General features: G+C 37.8%; 1 long non-coding RNA gene across 1 annotated transcript; it reads right to left on the bottom strand.

The window, feature by feature from the left end:
• Positions 1-1,261: 1,261 nt before the first annotated feature.
• On the bottom strand, positions 1,262-14,406 carry LOC129059097 (uncharacterized). The gene is made up of 3 exons (XR_008524798.1): positions 13,434-14,406; positions 7,708-7,814; positions 1,262-4,911 (listed from the first exon to the last, which is right to left on the bottom strand). It is a non-coding gene; the product is annotated as an uncharacterized LOC129059097 (long non-coding RNA).
• Between the last annotated feature and the right edge of the window lie 486 nt (positions 14,407-14,892).

Raw genomic sequence — 14,892 nt, 5'->3', positions numbered from 1 at the left:
CTTCTCTTTCCTCAAAAGAAGAGTTAGGCTTATGTGTAAATTTCTCTCTGATTGTAGAAATATATAAAATTAATAAGCAGATAGGATTCCCAGACCAGAGAATAAAAGCTTTATAGGAGATGTCACCTTCTTATCAAAAGCTTTAAAAATCTACAGCTGGCTAGTTAATTGGAAAAGGCAATTAAAACAGGGAAATTTGTAAGCTACCTTTTTAAAAGGTTTAAAAGTGTAAGTTGGTATACACTTTATATATATAATATATAGGTGTATACACATGTGTACATAAATATTAGAATATAATATATAGGTGTATATACGTATGTGTACATAAATTAGAAAACTTGGTTTTTTAACCCAATGCTGACCCTGGGTAAATGTATATACATATGTACACATATGTATATACACCTATATATTATATATATGTGCATATTTATGTACACATATGTATACACCTATATATTATGTGTGTATATATAGGTGTACATATTTATGAGATACAGAGTGACATTTGCTATATGTATACAGTGAGTAATGATCAAATCAGGGTGTGTGTGTGTACATATATATATATACACACACCTATATATATATATACCTTGCCTTTTCTTTGATTTTTGCATCATCTTTTTTAAAGAACCAGAGCCATATGCCTCACCAATTTCCAGTTTCCATTTCTTTAACATGGCAGAAGAATGTTGAAGCAATCTGAATGTAGAATCCTAGATTTTTATAAATTTAATCTAATATTTTGCAGGTATATAATCCACATATATATGAAAACAATTTTTAAGCAGTCTAGTCTTCATAGAAACACTAAACTTCTGTATTTATATTTCTTTCTTTCTTCCTTTTTATTTTTTGAGACAGGATCTTGCTCTGTCACCCAGGTTGGAGTGCAGTGGCATGATTGCAACTCACAGCAGCCTGACCTCCTGGGGTCAAGTTACCCTCCCACCTCAGCCCCCTGAGTAGCTGGGACTACAGGTGCATACAATTATGCCTGGCTAATCTTTATATTTTTTGTAGAGACGTGGTTTCACCATGTTGCCCAGGCTGGTCTCACACACCTGGGATCAAGTGATCCTCTTGCCTTGGCCTCCCAAAGTGTTGGGATTACAGGCATGAGCCACTGCACTCGCCTTCTATATTTATATTTCATTAGTCTGTTCAACACTTAACTAAATAATGTTATCCAAATAACAAGGGCAAAAGACACAAATTGGTTTGGGAACAAAGACAATTGACTTTTTTTCTCCTTTTATTTTTAGTTGACATGTAATAATTGTACATATTTATGAGATACAGAGTGATATTTGGTATATGTATACAATGTGTAATTATCAAATCAGGGTAATTAGTATACTATCCCCACAAACATTTATCATTTCTTTGTGCTGCGAACATAAAAATCCTCTCTTCTAGCTTTTAAAAAATACACAATAAATTATAGTTAACCCTATTCGCCCTGCAATGCACAGAACACCAGAACTCATTTCTCCTATCTAGTTGTAACAATTGCCTCTTGGTAAGAGAATGTGTTCTTGAGTAGCTTCACATTAGCATATGAGAACAACCCCAAAGCAACTCTTAGCTGGAGTTTAGGAATTAGAAAGATCTGGGTAGAGTCCAGACTCTGGAGTTTACTAACTGTGTGACCTTATAAGTTGTTTATTTTTTCTGAGTCTTGGTTTCTTGAGAAGGAGCATAAGTGTTACTAGAAAGGGGTCCCTACCCAGACCCCAAGAGATCTCACACAAGAAAGAATTCAGGGTGAGTCCACAGAGTAAAAAGAAAGCAAGTTTATTAGAGAAGAAACAAAAGAACAACTACTCCATAAAGAGAGCAGCCCCGAGGGCTGCTGATTGGCTAATTTTATGGTTATTTCTTGATCATATGCTAACCAAGGGGTGGATTATTCATGAGGGAAAGAGGTGGGCAATTCCCAGAACTGAGGATTCCTCCCTTTTTTAGACCATACAGGGTAACTTCTAGATGTTGCCATGGCATTTGTAAACTGTCATGGTGCTAATGGGAGTGTCTTTTAGCATGCTAATGAATTATATAATATAGTACATAATATATATAAACATATAATTATAATAATGAATTATAATTAGCATATAATGATCAGTGAGAATGATCAGAGGTCACTTTCGTCACCATGTCGGTTTTAGTAGGTTTTGGTCAGCTTCTTTACCACATCCTGTTTTATCAGCAGGGTCTTTATGACCTGTATCTTATGATACCAGTCCTACCAACCTCCTATCTCATCCTGTGACAAAGAATGCCTAACCTCCTAGGAATGCAGCCCAGTAGGTCTCAGCCTCATTTTACCGATCCACTATTCAAGATGGAGTCACTGTGGTTCAAATGCCTGTGACATAAGAACCACAATTCCTAAAACTCAATGTTAAATGAATTGTCACAGATTGCTGACAACAATTTCAACCCTGAAAAGTAAACACATCGGCTTGAAATTGAAGTGCACTTTGCCAGGTAGCAACAGGCTGACAGCATATCTGGGTCCTTATTGCAAATAAGACTAAATGTTAGCATGGATCGCTGCATAGTTCATTTGCCCATTCTGCTCTGATATTTAAAAGCATCTAAAGACAATGTCATCTAGAAAAGCTCTTGGTATACCATACTTACTCAGTAAACACTCATTTCCTTACCTCTTGATGAGAGAAAAAGATACATTTCTCTCATCACCATTCCTCCCCAATTCCTTTTGCCATTATTATTATCAAAGCTTCTACTAAACAAATAGTTGAATCAAATTGATTTAATCTTAGGAAATAAAGTTTCTTAGGCTATGCTTAATGGATTATCCTAATCATTTGAAAGTGTTATGGAATAAAAATCCATTGGTTTCTGATCTAGAACACAGGTGAATATTTCAAAAGCAAGTAACAGGCTCAACAATTTATGGGCTCATCAGTTTGCTCCATGCCTCCCTTCCACCTCCTTTCTGAGTGATGGTAATAACTGATAACAGGAGAAAGAAGGCAGAGAACAAGGGTCTTCAATACAATGGGCTGATTTAGGGGCCTTCTCTTCCCATGTCCCCATTCTTCTGCCCTTAAGAAAGTGTTCTCTTGGTGTGATAGAATTATTTCCCCCAAGTCCTTTGCCAGTGCCTGAACCTTCATATACAACACACAATTATTGGGCTCAGTATCAGTCCTGTTCTGGTCCTCTAGAAACCCTCTGTGTTGGGACTTTGTGTGTGTGTTTTCATTTGAACACAGGGTCTGGTGATGATGGGGGAGGGTAATATGGGTTACTTTCCCTCACAGAGATGTGATGAGGATAAATGAAATGATATTCATATAGCACTTTAGGATGTTCTTGTAAAATGAACCTTTGTAAATATGAAGTATTCTAAAAGGCCAGTGACTGCAACTCCTATTTCAAGTAAAAATTGCTGACAATTTCAACTCTGGAAAGTAAACACATCAGCTTGAAATTGAAGTGCACTTTGCTAGGTAGCAGCAGGCTGATGGCATATCTGGGTCCTTATTGCAAATAAGGCTAAATGTTAGCGTGGATCATTGCATAGTACCATTCACCCATCCTGCTCTGATATTTAAAAGCATCTAAAGACAAAGGCTAGGGCTTGTGTTGTTTGTGATCCAGGGAAATCTGAAAGGCTGGTTCAGTCTTTGACCCTCCAAGGGCATTGCAGTCTATCTGGAGAAAGCTAAGATAGGGACATCTGGAGGATCCTGAACTACAACAGGATCCGAGCCTGCTCCTGTGATTGACTGTAGTCCCTTAGTGGCACATTAGAGCCATCCCATGGGGTTAGTGTGAAACCAGATCAAAGTGATTCTCTGGGAAACCTTCAACCTGGAGACGGGAGCAGAACTCTTATCCCTCAGGTGGCCATGGTCTGGGAATAAAGCCACGCTCCTGGAACATGTTTGGAGCTATGTGTATGCAAACACCATATGTTACCCGCTTACAGTATATTGAGAGATGTTCTAAAATTATCACAGAGCACTGATCTGTTTTAGACCCTATCAAGCAAAATAGGACCTAGGTCTACCAGAGATCACATGCTAATTTAGCATCCTGGGTACAGAGGGGAATGATCAGTGAAGCCTCTATGAGTTGACGGAGGACCAAGCCAGCAAATGCAATAGGAAGAACTGAGTCTTGGGGAGTTTAGCCCTGGTAGATTTCCCAGACAACTGCGCAAGTGAGACTTGGCTCTGGAGTAGCATAGAATAAAGCCACAAAGACTCAGCAAAGGAAAAATATGAATTTCAGTAGAAGGCAAAGGACGATGCCTAATACCTCTGAAACAAAGTAGCTTCTCAAACAATCACAGCCGTGGCCACTACATGTGTACTTGCCCACTTTTAACCTTGTTCTTTGTTCTCTACTGTGGAGTTCTCCTTAGGCCCTCTGTATGAGTTAACACATAAACATATAATGGGATGTCTAATAAACATATAATGATATAAACATATAACTGGTTATCTACTAAAACATTCACGGACAAATAATACAACCTAAAAATAACTAATCAGTAATTTCACTACTGGTTGATGATATACATACAAACACCAAGTAATATCTCAGATATAATATGCTTGTTTTTAGAATTTTAAACTTTAAGTTTGGAGACTTTGATATTCTTTTTGGATTTGTTCTTTGGTAACTTCAGAGAGGTTGTTCACATTTTGGTGTTTCTACTTCTATGTTTTTAGAATGAGAAAAATTATGTCATGTTTGTGTGCAAAGATTCAGGAAAGACATTAGATATCTTGCCACCATTTTGTGTTTATCATTAAAATGTAGGAGACTTTCATCCTATTCTCTTCCTGAGTCTATTCCACAAATAGTGATGTTTAGGATCACTTGACTTTTCTTCACTTTGAGAACAGGAAGGAGGACAAACTGCAGGGGGAACAGAAGAAGAACATTTATTACCATTAACTCTACCTCTAGGTGATTTATCTATATTTAACCTTCACAACCATCTTATGAAGCAGGTATTATTAACCATGACATGTTTTACCAGCGAGAAGAAGGGTCACTTGCCTCTCAATGAGATAGCATGAGATTTTTATGCACTTCTTCAAAGTAACAACAAGATCATGTCTTCCCTATGATTTTTGAGAATATGCATTTTCCAGGTTTGCCACCCATGCTCTTGGCTATTCTATTCTATCAACAAAGAAAGGAACCTTTAACTGTGGTTAGGTAATGTACTCAAATGGTAGATGTGGAGTTTAAATCCTCCATGTTTTCACTCTCTCTTGCATTTTTAGTGTTTTAAGGAAGGTATTTCATATTGGTTTTAGAAGTGCATTCATCTGTAATCACAACTTAGCCTTCAAAATAAATCTTTAGGTAGATGACTAAAGTGATCATGAGAAAGTCATGAAGCATGAAAATCGAATCATTTAAAACATGTTTATTCTTTCTCTCTTTACTGCTTTTAGGATATTCAACAAGTGGGAATAACATGTGATATGTTATAGACTCCAGCTGTTTGCAATATGGTACTAAGTGAGGAGGCATATTATTTTAGGAAAAATAGAGGGAAACAGATATAAAGTACTTTCTAATTGCTTTTCTCTATGTTCTTTTAGAAAGCAATGCAAAAACAGATTGATCTTGTTTTGGGGTTAGTTATTGTTAAGGTCTCAAGATTTATACTTTGCTTTCTTGGGTCAGATAGTTGATGGGTTTTCACATACTTATACATGTATAGAGACCCAAGTTGTGAAAAGACCAAAATATTTGTCAGATATTCCCAGCTCTTCTTCAAGTTAACCCAATGACACATGACACACATCCAGAGGAAAGGAAGATTTTCCTTGAGGAAATACCAGTCTTCTTATAAATCCATCAAAGCAAAGAACCAGAAAGAACTTTTGAAAAAGATATTTCAGTTTAAAATGCAGCAGATGACAAACCCAGTCCTAGAGCCCTCTGAGGATTTGACTACCAAAACCCAATATATCACAGAAACATTTATTTTGTAAGTAATGTTAATGATATTCTCAGAGCTCTGTGTTTATTGTTTAACACTGCCATCATTTATTGATGACTAATGGCCAATAAACAGAGCCTCTTGCCTTTACTCTGGCTTCTAGTCAGTATTTATGGATTAGGTCCATTAGTCTTCCTTTTGAAAGCCATTGAGACAATGCAGCTGGTACCCAACTGAAGAAGACATGCAAAAAACATTATCTGCCACTCAGGTAAAGACAAAGAAGTGAAATTGTAAGGAAGATGTGCAGTTGCAACCACAAGAAGCACTAAAATGTAAGTACTGTAATGACCTAATGAATGTTTCTGAATATATCTAATCATGTGACTTACCTTTTTATTCTAGCTTTTAGAATACTAATCACAAATAGATCCCATATTATCAAATGTGGTTCTATAAGAGAGTATGGGAATACAGTTGTTGAGACCACATTAAGGAAAAAAAATGCTCAGGCATTTAAGAATGTAAAAGACATGCAGAAATAAAAGGAATGATAAGAAAATTTAATTACTGTAAATATATGGTAAAAGGAAGATGGCACACAATTCAGAGAAAAAAAATACAACACATGGGGATTTTGGGAACTAGAATTCAAGACGAAATTTGGGTAGGGACACAGCCAAACCATATCAGGCCTTTATATTGTACTTTCAGGAAAGTCTTGCTTGTTTGGGGTTGATGCATAACAACTCACTAATTGGATTTAATAAGAAAGTTCCACTATGCCCTAGTAAAGCATGCACTCTCACCCTAGAGAAGACAGATCTGGGGAGTTATCTTGAAGTAGAAAGGACTTGAAAGTTTAAAATGAAGTTTTAAGAATATTAACATTTCTTACCTAAAATAGTATAGCATAGAGAGGGAGAGAGCAGCAAACATTTTTTACAAAAGCAAACATTTTTTATAAAGGGCATGGCTGTGGCTGCATTTCAGTAAAAGTTTATTTACAAAAACAGTATTTGGTCCAAGGGCTTTAGTTTGTCTGTCTCTGGTTTAGGACAAAAAATACCAGGCTAGTAATTAGGAGATGTGAATTTAAGAGCTCTGCTCTGATAAGATGGATTGGAGAATACCATTGGTCTGGTTATCCAATTTCTTACTTCCAGAGAAACAACTGCTACAGTCCTCCAACAGTAGGGAAAGAATAAAGCGATACTTTCCTTGGAAAATGGCAGCAGCACTTGTTTTTTCCGTCTTTGTTGAAGAGTTTCAATCCCAGTACCCAGGGTCACTTCAGGCCAAGAGGGCCTGCCTCATAATTGATGGTAGGAGACCCAATGTATTCAAAAATAATATTTATAGGTGTCTGGCCTGATAGAGTTCTAAGGTGTCTTCAGATATAGCTTCTGACATTTTCTTCCTCCAACTATGCACAAATTTGATTTAACAACATTGGTAGCCCTATTACAACAGCAAATTCCAGCCTTAGTTTTCTATTTGATAATCGATCTATCACCAATGATTCCATTTCTACTGTGTGTAACTTGAAAAGATTGTATGAGTTTAAGGCATTCAATTAGGCATTAGTTAGGGTTAGCAATTCACTTTTTGGAGCAACCTTTAGATCAAGAGATAATGGCTTACTTTTCTGCTTTTTAGAACTGCATAGCATATAAAATTAAGCTTTTCTATAAGCAACAGAAAACTCAAAATAATAGTGATAAACCAGAGAGAAGTTTGTTTCTCTTATATACCTAAAATCCAGAGATACTCAAGCTAGAGTCCTTAGGGTAGCTCCAGGAATTTCCCATCTTGCCACTCTGCCACTGTTAGGAATTTCAGCCTTTACATATGCATTCAGCTGGCAAGAAGAAGGAATAAACAGGTGAATGTCCCCTTCCTTTAAGGAACTTCCTAGAAATCAGCCACTTCTAGTTACATTACATCGCTGGAACTTAGTTACATGCCTACTTACTAGCTTCAAAAGAATTTGTAATCTTTATTTAGCAGCCTTGTGCCCAGCTAGAATCAGGAGTTCTAACACTAAGGGAGAAGGAGAGAATGTGTAATGGGAGACCGACCACCAGCAACCTCTACTACCCATTATAATTACACAGCTCTTGGAAGCCAACCCAATCTATTCTTTGAAATGGTCAGACTTTGAGAGCTCCATGAACCCAGGGTAATGTGTACAGGTCTCCAAATCACAGGGACATAATGCTCTCCAAACTTCTTTTAGATCTTTGTTCTTACTTAAATTAAGTTGGACTTATAACTCTTGTTGTTGCCCCACCTTAGAGGACACTCAGAGATACAGTAATTGTATATAATTTTCCAGGAGGAAATGAAAAGACCCTCTGGAGATTTTTAATATCTTTGGCATTTAAGGAGTATGAAGTGGGCAACCACTCTACAAATAGTTTCATTTGCCCTACATGAATGCAGACAGCTATCTTTTCCCTGAAAACCAATATTAAACAAAATTACACGGGCAATTATTACATATTATTTTCTGATATGTAAGGCAAAATTATATATTTGTTTTAAACAATGAAACCTATATTACTCATGTTATTTTACACACACATGCTTTTGAATTTTGTCTTTTTATCTCAGTCATTCCTCATTAGTGGTACCGAGTTATGCCTTTGTTTTTAGCTTAGCTAGTTGTTACAAGTGCTTCTGTGATATTGTTATGCACAGAATGTTGGCTTTATTTCTTTTACTCTTTCTATCCTTCATCATTTATTAATGACACAGATTGTATGATGAAGAGTTGTCAACATTATCATTTTTCTATATTTACAGGTATAATAACTGCATTGAAGTGGATTTGTCATCTAATAGCCTTAAATGATCCCTCTCTTTGGAGCTACATTTCACTCCATTGTTTACTGTGCTTCCCAATAGCTTATCTTCCACGACTGTCTACTCTCCTCTCTCCCCTTAATTTCCTGAGACAGATTTCCGCTTAAGAGACAGAGAAACTATTAGATGGAGAGGTTCCACAAACCACCAGAGTATAAGGTCTTCCGCAAAGAGACACATTCACCCCTCACGAGTTAAAGAAAGAAAGTAGCATTACATCTTCCACACAGACAAACTCTGTCACTATCAATGTGCAAAGGGCATAATCCTATTTCAATTGAGGAAATTTACATGCATAACTCTCATTAACACAAATACAATAGAAGCTAAGTGCCTAAATTCCTGTATGGAGAAAAGAGAAGTGGTTATGTTCCTAGTCTAATGTAAAACATGACTTCCTATATTTGAGTTGGAATTTTCATAACTGTTTAATATTAGTCTGTGAGTTGTTCTAGGGAGAGGCAATATCAAAGAAGAAAATAATACTCTATCTCCATAAAGCATTTTAGCAATGCTCAGAGAAGTGGACTACCAGACACTTATTCTGGAAATTATCTTGCTAGCTCCAATATGTTTTCAAATTATGCATGTATTTGTAGTATTCTGTTATAATTGGCACAGCCACTACATATCTTTATCTTTGCTGTATTTGGAATACAGGAAAAGAAGAGCATTTCCTTTCATGGTAGCATTTTGAAGCTAACAATATTCAGTAGTATAAAAAATATTCCCTGATCAAAATAGTTGCTCTTAAATATGCTTGTTTGAAGATTATATATGTCCTTATGAATCTTTTCATTTAATTTGTAATTACTTTAAATGATTAAAAAGAATACAAATAACTTATCTAATTTCTCAAAAGAAAAATATAAAACAAGATTATCCTGCCATATGTAATTTTCACAAATTATCTACCAGAGATAAATTAATTACAGGAGTTGATTATTGAACCAAATATTACCACCTAAATTATGTTTCTATGCATTCCCAGGTGGCTTTTTATTTAACTTGTCTGAATGGAGTTCTATGCTTCAATGTTTCTGTAAGCCCATGGTAAGACTTGAGAAATTCTTGATTGAGGATGAGGGTAGGCTGAATTAGAAGCATCATGAAGACATGAAAGTGCTAGTGAAGTTTGGGCAAATTATTATAACATAGGCCATTAACTTGAAGCTTATGGAAGCAACTGGTCAACCTGCCTTTGAATTTAGGAATTTAAGAATTAATAGGGACTACATTTTAAACCTTTCACTTACTTTTCATCTATCACTCACTTCATGTTATTAGATATTTATTAGGTTCAGAGACCCAGTTGCCGGGTATGTACATTGTTAACTGAGCCCTTACTTATCTCATTGCTGTAGTCTGAATATTTGTCCTCCACCCCCAAATTCTTATGTTGCAATCTAATCCCCAGTGCAATAATAGTATTAAGAGGTGGTGCCTTTGGTTGGATCATGAAGACAGAGTCCTCATGAATGCAATTAGTGACCCTATCAGAGAGGCCAGAGAGAGTTCATTGGCCTCTTCCACCAAGTGAGAACTCAGCAAGAAGGCGGAATCTGTGAACTAAAGAGTGAGCTCTCACCAGATGTCACATGTTTTGGAACTTTGATCATGGACTTCCCAGCCTCTAGGACTGTAAGAAATGTCTGTTGTTTGTAAGCCACCACTGTATGGTAGTTTGTTATAGCAGCCCAAACTGACTAAGACAGTCATCATGGGAGACATTTATGTTGTGTCTACACTAAACACTCAGGATATACGCTACCAAACAAGTGAATTGACTAAGTGATATAAAACTGAAACAAATGAGTTGATCTAGGAAAATTTTGACTTCTGACACATGGTATAATAACAACAAAAAGACAACTACACAAATACAACCAGCAATAATTCCCATTACCACCACCCATTTTTAAGCATGCATTCCTTACTAGACTATATATTTTACATATATTTTCCTGAGCACAGCTCCATGAGGCATGTTTTTACCAATGAAGAAACTGAGTCATAGAGAGGTTAAGTTACTTGCTGAAAGTAAATCGCTAGTAAATGCCACAGCCTAAATTTGAAAGCAGTTTTGTATGCACTGAATTTCTTGAATAAATCAATAAATGGGTACAAAGCTCACATTTCTTAACTACTTACATAACACCATAATTCTGAGTTTACCAATCAGTTCCCTATGATCAGGTGGAAAGGAGAAACCTAAATATTTAAATACATTAGGTTCATTTATTTTGTGAGTTCTTTTTACTTGGTAAAAAATTAAGTGACTCCTTTGAAGATCTCAGCTAATGAGATCAGGGCATGAGCAGGGTCATGGCTGGAACACAGATGTTCTGATCTATCTAGTACAGTTCCCATCCAGTACTATCTCACTTCCATCCCATGATGCCCATTACTTCATGATAGTCACCATCATCTAAGATAAGTTTTAATCATCTACACCTTGGGAGAAGTTAAAGAACCAAAACATACATTTTCTTTGTCACTGACCAAAACATAAGATAAATCTTATTATTTTTTGGCTTCTACACTGTACCCTCTGATTCTATTCCAACTATTCAAGTCAATAAATGCATATCATATCAAATATTTACTATATTTCATGGTACTATGTTAGCTAGTGTGAATGACAGTAAAATGAAAAAAACCCCAACAATCCTTCTTAAGAAGCTTCTATTCTAGTTGTAGGATGCGTATGTATACCAAAAACATTATGATAACTATAACACAGTAGAGGAAACATGTAAAAGAGAAAGATTTTTTTTTTTCTGGCTCAGGGGAGCAGGAAAAGCTTCATAAAATATGTTAGTTTTATGTGGAAAAGCTTCACAAAATATGTCAGATTTCATGTGGGTCAAGATATAAGGGAGGTGATATGGTTTGGATCTGCGTCCTACCCAAATCTCATGTTCAAGTGTAATCCTCAGTGTTGGAGGTGGGGCCTAGTTGGAGGTGATTGGATCACAGGGGCGGTTTCTAATGGTTTAACACAATCACCCTGGGTGCTGTTCTCATGATACTGAACGAGTTCTCATGAGAATTGGTTATTTAAAAGTGTGTAGCACTTTCCCCCCTATCCACTTCCTCCTGCTCCAGTCATGTGAAGTGCCAGCTTTCTCTTTGCCTTCCACTATGATGAAAACCAAACAGTTGCTGCCATGCTTTCTGTACAGACTGCAGAACCATGAACCAATTAAACCTCTCGTCTTTATAAATTACCCAGTCTCAGGTCTTGTCTTGTCTTGTCTTTGTTGTTGTTGTTGTTTTTGATGGAGTCTTGCTCTGTCACCCAGGCTGGAGTGCAGTGGTGCCATCTCGGCTCACTGCAGCCCCCACCTCCCAAGTTCAAATGATTCTCCTGCCTCAGCCTTCCAAGAAACTGGGATTATAGTTGTGAGGCACCACGCCCAGATAATTTTTTTTTTTTTAAGTAAAGATGGGAGTTTCATCATGTTGGCCAGGCCTTTCTCAAACTCCTGACCTCAGGTGATCCACCCACCTCAGCCTCGCAGAATGCTAGGATTACAGGCCAGGTATTTCTTTATAGCAGTTCGAGAACATGCTAATACAGGGGGCAATGTCAAAATTTTTTTGACACTGGTTACGCTGTCAATATATTTACTCATCATTGTAACAATCCAGATTATAGGTACTAACTTTATATTATAGGTACTATATATTATAGGTAGTGTAATTATCTTCCAAACTGAGACCAAGGAAGGTTAAGTGACTTTCCCAGAGTCACATGGGTATTACAGTAAGTAGTGGAGTTAGGATTTTAACCTGGGCAGTTGGATGCTTGGAGACATACTCTTAACCACTGAAGTCTACTGCTCAGGTTTCTGAAATCAGGCATACCTTGGTTTGAAGCCTGACTCTGCCACTTATCAGCCATGGGAAAAACTTTTACCTTACTTTCTTCATTGTCACATCTTTAAAATGAGGAAAATCAGACTTACGTCATTTGGAATGGGAAGGTTGGGAAAGGCACCAGAATACCACCCGCTGGCCACTAAGAAGTCACAATTACTGTGGTAGTTTCACTATCTTTCAGCAGCTGTTTTACAGTTTTACAGGCTTGGAAGACCTACCCATCAGCTTCCCAGAGCCGATCAAACTCTGGGGTGCTCTCTCATGATACAAAGCTTACTGTGTTCCAGGCACCATTTTGGGAAGATATTAAATATTACTGTGGGCAGAGAAGTGGTGTTATTAGGCCAGGTACGGTGGCTCATGCCTGTAATCTCAGCACTTTGGGAGGTCGAGGCGGGTGGATCACTTGAGATCAGGAGTTCCAGACCAGCCTGGCCAGCATGGTGAAACCCTGTCTCTACTAAAAATACAAAAAATTAGCCTGGTGTGGTGGTGTGCGCCTGTTATCCTAGCTACTCAGGAGGCCGAGGCAAGAGAATTGCTTGAACCTGGGAGGCAGAGGTTGCAGTGAGCTGAAATCGTGCCACTGCACTCCAGCCTGGGTGAACGAGTGAGACTCTGTCTCAGAAAAAAAAAAAAAAGAAGAAGAAAAAGAAAACGCTCTGATCCTCATCTTTCTACACTTACCATGTAATTCCTCTACTCACCACATAATTCCTCTACTCACCCCCATAGCAAACTTCTTGACTGAGTTGTCTATGCTCACTGCAGGCACTTTTCAACTCTTTCCAATTCAGCTTAGGTGTCAGTTACCTATTGCTGTGTAAAGAATTACCCTAAAATTTGGCAGCTTAGTTAGGGCTTATAGTTTCTGTGGGTCAGCAATATTGGCTTGGCTTAGTTGGATGCCTGTGGCTACAATCAAGCTGTAAACTGGGGCAGAAGACATCCTCAGTTTCACTGGGAGAGGAGCCACTCCAAGCCTCAGACTGTGGCTGGCTGTTGGAGGGAGATTCTTTCTTGACATATGGGCTTCTGAATAGACAAGCTTACATGATGGCAGCTGGCTTCTCTCAGCAATGGAGCAAGCCTGCAGAAAAAGCTTAAGACAGAAGTCATAGTCATTTTGTAGCTTAATAGAAGTGACATCTAATCACTTCTGCCATATTCCATTTATTAGAAGCAAATCAATAAGTCTGTCCACATCCAAAGGAAGGGAAATACACAAGTTCACGGAGGTAGGGATCTATTTTAGGAGCTGCCAACCACAGCCTCTGTGCCCACCTTTCAAACTATAATGTCTCATGTTAAGGTCTCAGACAGCCTGCATGTAGTCAAATCCTTCCAGTAGCATTAACTCCAGATGGCTGCTCCCTCCTTCATCAAACTCTATCCCCTTGTCTTCTGTGATTCCACACTCTCCTGATTTTCCTCTAAGTTTCTGTTCCTTCTTAGTTTTCTTAACAGCATCCTGCTCCTCTATCCAATTTCTTTCCTTTGTCATCAGCACTCACTGAGTAGGTCATTCAATCCCATGGCTTTAAGTATCATCTAATTGCTTACGGTGATTGTTGCCTGTCTCTAGCCCAAACTGCTCTCCTGATCTCTACAGTCACATATTTCAGCGGCTTTCCTGACATCACAATGTGGATGTATAATAGGTATATCTAGCTACTCAAGACTAAAACAGAGCTTATAGTTTTTCTCAAAATCTGTTGCTCTGATTTTTTTTAAATCAAGTTTTATAATGTCAGGAAAATAAAACAACAAAAACCTCAAAACCAAAACCAAAGCAAGCAAGTAACCAATCAACCAAACAAACAAAAAAATCCCAAGAACACCATGGAAAATGGCCGACTAGAAGCCGCTAGTGCGTGCTGCTTTTCACAGAGAGAAATAAAACGGGCGAGTAAATACTACACCTTCGACTGAAACACCCAGATTCGTGTATTTGATTCATGTATTCATCAAGGAAACAACAACCCACAGAGAATGGAGAGGACTAAGACAGGATGACTGCCCACCTGGGAGTGGCACGGAGCCAGGGAGCTTCCCCTGCCCAGGGAAATTGTGAATGAGTGAGAGACCCCTGGGACCCATGCATTTTCCATGGATCTTTGCAACCCTGGGGCCAGGAGATCCCCTCATACACCCACTCCACCAGGGCCTTCAGTCTGACATCAGAG

Source organism: Pongo abelii, chromosome 3 (genome assembly GCF_028885655.2).
Source record: "Pongo abelii isolate AG06213 chromosome 3, NHGRI_mPonAbe1-v2.0_pri, whole genome shotgun sequence".
Lineage (NCBI taxonomy): Eukaryota > Metazoa > Chordata > Mammalia > Primates > Hominidae > Pongo > Pongo abelii.
The sequence above is the reverse complement of the archived record's forward strand: the minus strand, read 5'-3'. Positions and strand labels throughout refer to the sequence as shown.